The sequence below is a fragment of the Chenopodium album genome, chromosome 10 (genome assembly GCF_948465745.1).
Source record: "Chenopodium album chromosome 10, dcCheAlbu1.1, whole genome shotgun sequence".
Classification (NCBI taxonomy): domain Eukaryota; kingdom Viridiplantae; phylum Streptophyta; class Magnoliopsida; order Caryophyllales; family Amaranthaceae; genus Chenopodium; species Chenopodium album.
The window spans coordinates 13,144,889-13,150,843 of NC_137843.1; the positions used below are offsets into that span (position 1 = coordinate 13,144,889).

Consider the following 5,955-nt stretch of genomic DNA (forward strand, 5'->3'; position numbering starts at 1 on the left):
TTGAAGTTCATCTGATACAAAATTTGAAATATGAAGGATATATATTTTCAAGTCTTGCCAAGGATTGAGAACTCTCGGCTTTTTTATGTTACATTCAAGCATTATATTTGCTTTATAATATAAGCGTATATCCTACATTCATTTCCTTGCCCTATGAGGTTTTGATTGTTCAATTATTCATGTTTATTTAATTATTCACTTTTTTTTTTTGTTCCCTACTAATTTCTATGTTTTTTGATACTGTCATTCTCTAGCTAGCTTGAATTATTCAAAATAATTTATATAATTTGATCGCATTTAAGCATATATATGTAAATTGGAATCAAGAATTCCTTCTATCTATATATCAAGCAAATAAAGCATACAATAAATTAAAAAATGAAAAAGGCAAATATGTTTAATTAAATTACCATAAAAAAAAACCATATAAGAAGCAATCATGATTGATGATCCTCTGAGTTTTCTACTCAAACAAATTAAGAATATTGTTATTTTGACATGAAGAAAAATGATTTCATCGATGAAAGACAGTCAAATGGCTCTTACAAACAATTTCTAAGAAATTTTAAATAGCAATACAAGTTTAGGCACTAATTATATCACATTTCCAATTAATATTCGCACAACTTCATCTGAAGCAAAACAATATGTCAGTTAGCACTAATTCGGCTTGCAATCCACTAATAAACAAATGTTTGGGTGAAATATTTATTCATGTGGTCCACTAGCTAGTTACTTATGGTGATTATGAAACCCTAGGTTTTTAACCCTTGTTAGTCGAACCATGTAACAAAATAAACCACAATAGAAAAAAAATCATTTCAACGATGAGATTTATTTATTAAAAGTAAATAAAATGGTTTAAGGGATTACCATCGATAACAATACCCGTGGAAACCCCCTACAAATATTCATAATTAAGACCAAAAATACAAGAGATGAAAGAAAGGAAAGAAAAGGGAGAAGAGTAAAAAAAAAAAAATAGCTATGAAGGCTAGGAAAATCCTCCCAAAAGAGAAATCCAAGAGGGAAACGAAAAACTCTCATAAGGGAGACTCAAATAAATTAAGAAATCTAGTTATAAACGTACTATATATTTCACAAAAGGCCCATACAAATTTAAATATTAAATAATACTTCTTTCGTTTCTATTTAGTTGACGCGTTTGATTTAGGCACATATATTAAGGAGAAGAGAGAGAGTGAGAGAGAATGATAAAGCAAGTGGGGTAGCTAGTAAATGCAAGGTACAAAACTTACTCCAAAAGGAAACGTGTCAACTAAAAAAACGGAGGTAAGTAGTTGACTTGTACAAGGAGAAGTGTTGGTTACTTGGTACAAGATTAATAAAAATGTACAATCAATATTCAATTTATGAAAAGCGGGAATCAATCGATGAGACTATGAGAGTATTTGGAAAGGGAAGTGTTTAAGCAATTCTAGGGAAATTGTAATAGTGGTTAAGGGTAAACTTATTGTAAAAGGGGAGGGAGTCTGATAGAGTATATAACAAATTCCGGGCTTCAACTATTAACTTAAGTTTTTGATTGAGTTGGTCCTTAAACATGGTATTAGAGACAATGTGACACAAAGATCACGAGTTCAAATCTCATCTACCTACCCCGAACTTTTAGTTGAGTTGGTCCATAAATATGGTCAAGGGTTAAAGAAACTCTATTTAATGCAATGAGTGATTAGCAAAACTTGCAAGGTTCTCTAAACTAACGAGTTTACAAATATGGTGGTGGTAGAATGCTCTTTATAATCTCAGTATTAGCTTATGCAAACGAATTAACATATCTTGTAACATTCTTCTTAGCCAAAGGTTAAACAATGAGGGGCATTATGCATGACATTTAAGGGACCTATTATCAAACGATGTTCACTTAAATGATAACTCATACTTTACCAACCTAATTCCGATTCTCATTGACAAATGACAATTAAGCCATAGATTCAATTTCTCAAGCAATATGCACAAATCAAATAAAATAAGGAGTAAGAAAATCCCAAATGTACATATGCAAAATTAATCACGTGGCGTACATACTATATATTTATCTTAATATTTACTTAAATGCAACCCTTAAACGACTACGGCAAGTACTAAATCACAAAAAGATAGAGAAATATTCTTGCTAGCTAGGTGTTTCAACCACCTAAAGTAAATAAAATTAATATCTACATGTCTATGTGCATCCATATCTAATTGAACATATCATTTGAATTGAATAATATTATGACATTCTGATAACTTTGGTAGTCAATTATGAAAAATAATTGAATGAATTGGACAAGGTCAACTAAGTGGTTTCCCCAAATCCCCCCTTACAAAGTCAACATGTTATTCTAATCACCGAACCCATGCAGGTTCAAATTAAACGAACCAGAATTTGCAAATATTTTCTTCATATGAAAAATGATATCAGGTTCGATGTTAAGCGGTTGACGAACATGAGTTGAAATTACATATATTAAAAAGTCAACATGTTATTCCCATGGCATGATCCTAATTAACTATAATCTGGCTCTAGAACTAATTCTAGTTTAATACTCCGTATTTTTTATTAAATAATACTACCTACATTTGTCAAAATATTATCAATAGTAGCTTATTAAAAAATGTGAGAGACTTAAGATGAATTGTTGGAGTAGTTGTAATTATCAATAGTAACTTATTAAATAATAGTGAGAGAGTTAAGATGAATTATCAAAAGTTCTATAATTTTCATTTTATGTTTGCTTATCATTTTTGGAGGATATGATTTTAATTGCATTGAAAGAAATAAATAATTCTTCAATACTCAAAAAACATTTGAAACTAAAACCTTTGTCATTACAAAATTAAAGTGGAAGCAAGCAATATTAAAGGCAAAACTATACAATGCGAACAATAACAAATTTACAAGGATCATGTGCAACTTCTAATATTAGGCGCTTAGTACATTTATTCAATCGATATATACTGTTTCATTTGGATTAAGTTGATTTTTGGAAGGGTTAATTAGTTTACAAAAGAGATATAATATGCTTATTTCCATATTTAATTAGACGAGCTTAAGCTTGTACGGCAACACGTCTATTCTATCCTTTATATTTTAAACAATCTCCAAAAAATTGTGTTGGAGACTTTGCCTACCAGAAGAATATGACGACAATACATTCTGCTGCGCACGTCTTTTTGCAATACTAATTGTAAATTTAAGCCGCCAAGTTTAGGAGTTATAGAAAATTAAATAACAATCATTAGCCAATTAATTATACCTCTAAACCTATGCATGTCTTGCAATATATATAGGTCCTTGCCCAACTGAAACATATAAGCCAATTTGCTAACACATTTGCAAACATACACTAGTAACACTTTCATTCATAAATAATCGATTTAAAGAAGCTAAAACAATATGAAGTTTCCAGCTACTAGTATTTTAGTTAGAGTGTTAGCTTTAACAATGCTCATTTTAGCATTAAGCAATGTGGGTGAGTCTAAGGGTTTGGGTTGGAAACAAGGACGATCAAAATCGAGCTATGGCCGAAAGTCTTATGGTTCTACTCACCGTCATGGACTAAAGAGCCATGGTTCCAAGGGTCGACATGTGGGTCGTGGGCATAACAAGCTTCCTACATATAGTAGTCCTACTCCAATCCCTTCAAGCCCTCCTCTAAGTCCTCCTCTAAGCCCTCCTCTAAGTCCTCCTCTAAGCCCTCCTAATGTTCCTCCACCTACCACTCCAACTCCAACTCCAACTCCTACTCCTACAAGACCTTCGGGTTTGCAGGTTGGTTTTTATAAAGGTCTATGCCCTAACAAACTAGTGGATATTGAGGCAGTGTTTACTGCCAAAGTACAAGAACATTTCCGAAAGGATCCAACTATTCTTCCTGCCATCCTTCGTATGCAATTTCATGATTGTTTTGTACATGTAAGCCCTCAATGCTCTTGCTATCTATATTCTATATCGATCAATGCATCATCAATCTCATTTCCATGTTATGGCCTCATTTATTACCTGTTATTTTAGGATGACTACTTTTTATATAATTTGAAAGAATCACTCAAAACCTTATTATAACATCTATACGTCTTTCTTATATAAAATACACTTACTAATTTCGCTTAATGTTTGGACACCCCCAATCCCAACATGTCATAATTATAAATTATCATTGTCAACTGCATGTACTAATGGTCTTTACATTAAATTATTGAAGGGATGTGATGCCTCCATCCTCATAAATGGACTTTCCACTGAGAAAGCAGCCGGTCCTAACCTTAGTGTAAGAGGATATGATTTGATTGATGCCTTGAAAGCAATTGCAGAAGCACAATGTCCAGGTGTCGTTTCGTGTGCTGACATTATTGCCATTGCTACTACGGAACTGATTAAATTGGTAAGCTCATAGCCTTAACGATATGATTACCCTAATTTGTTTTCATATTAATGGTGATTCAATTCATTATTTGAGGCTGATTCTTTGGATTAAATATTTACATATAATTTAATGGTTATCCAACAACAGGGTGGTGGGCCGATTTACACCGTACAAACAGGACGAAGAGATGGACTAGTGTCAAGAGCCCAAGATGTAAATTTGCCAAGCCCTTTTTTGACTGTCAGTGAAACCATTTCAGCATTCAACGCAAAAAAATTTACAACAGAAGAAATGGTTATTCTTTTAGGTTGCCACACAGTTGGTGTCTCAAGCTGTGCATTCTTCCAAGATAGACTTTACCAAGGTACTACCCAATTTGACCCAAATATGGATCCAACTCTTCGCAAACAACTTATGCCAACATGCCCCAAGGGCACAACAGCGAACAATTCCACATTTCTTGATCAAAATCCACAAAGCTCAAACATAGTTGACAAGTCATTCTTTGATCAAATCCTTAAGCAAAGAGGAATTCTCCCAATCGACCAAGCATTGGCTCGTGATCCTAAAACAGTTTCTTTTGTTCAACAATTCGCGCAAAGTGCTTCCTTATTCAACACAAAATTGGCTAGTGCCATGGTGAAATTACAAGCGCTTGATGTACTAACAGGCAACCAAGGAGAAATTAGAAAAACGTGTAGTAGGTTCAATTAATCAAACTTCAAAGTTGCTTGTGATTCTGAAAATTATTAGCTGACGAAGGTTGTGACTTGTGTCATATCAATCCCAACATTGTTAACTTGATGAGCTGTTCTTATAATACATTTATTTATCATTACATTTGCATTTATATGTAATCATATTTTTCCTTTCTTGCTCGCTCTATGATCTTTCATATTTTAGTTTATATGGTATCAAGTAAATTTCATGCTTTAATACACTTGTGCAAATTAATGTCCAATTTGAGTCATCAAAAAAGCGTAATTAAAGTTACACATCGTACTTAAACATTTCATATATAATCAAGCATTTCCTTATGATACAATATTAATATCAAAAAAATAATAATAAAATTAAAAATAAATAAATAAATAATTAAAAAAAAAAAAAAAACCAACCAATCCTAGGCTTCAACAAGTAGTTGGTTTTAATGTTGATATGGAGAACAATTAACTTAAATCCATATATCATAAACGAATTATGTACTTGACAGTACTATTGGGACCTAAATTACAACAAGAAAGTAGAGTATGTAAAATAATTTGGGCAATGTGCGCTAAGTTTTAGTACATACCTGTGTTGTACCAAGAAACAAATACCATTCCAATTTTTTTAGATAATATGAACTTTTTATGAAATTGTCAAGATATCATTAAGTTTGTAAATATATAATACCATTAAATAGTGTAATGATTTTTACAATACTTTCTGATGGTATAAATACATGTCATAATATTTTTCTAGTAGAACAAATAGAGTTTTATGAAATAGGTAAATTTCGATGATACTAACATGATACCTTATACGTATATGTTTCTAATGGTGCATAAAATATGTTCTTGAAATTTAAAGTTGAAAAAAA

At 31.8% G+C, this 5,955-nt stretch overlaps 1 pseudogene; it reads left to right on the top strand.

Annotated features, from left to right (window-relative positions):
- Window positions 1–3,451: 3,451 nt before the first annotated feature.
- LOC145564849 (peroxidase 57 pseudogene) lies at window positions 3,452–5,165 on the top strand (annotated as a pseudogene).
- Window positions 5,166–5,955: the final 790 nt, after the last annotated feature.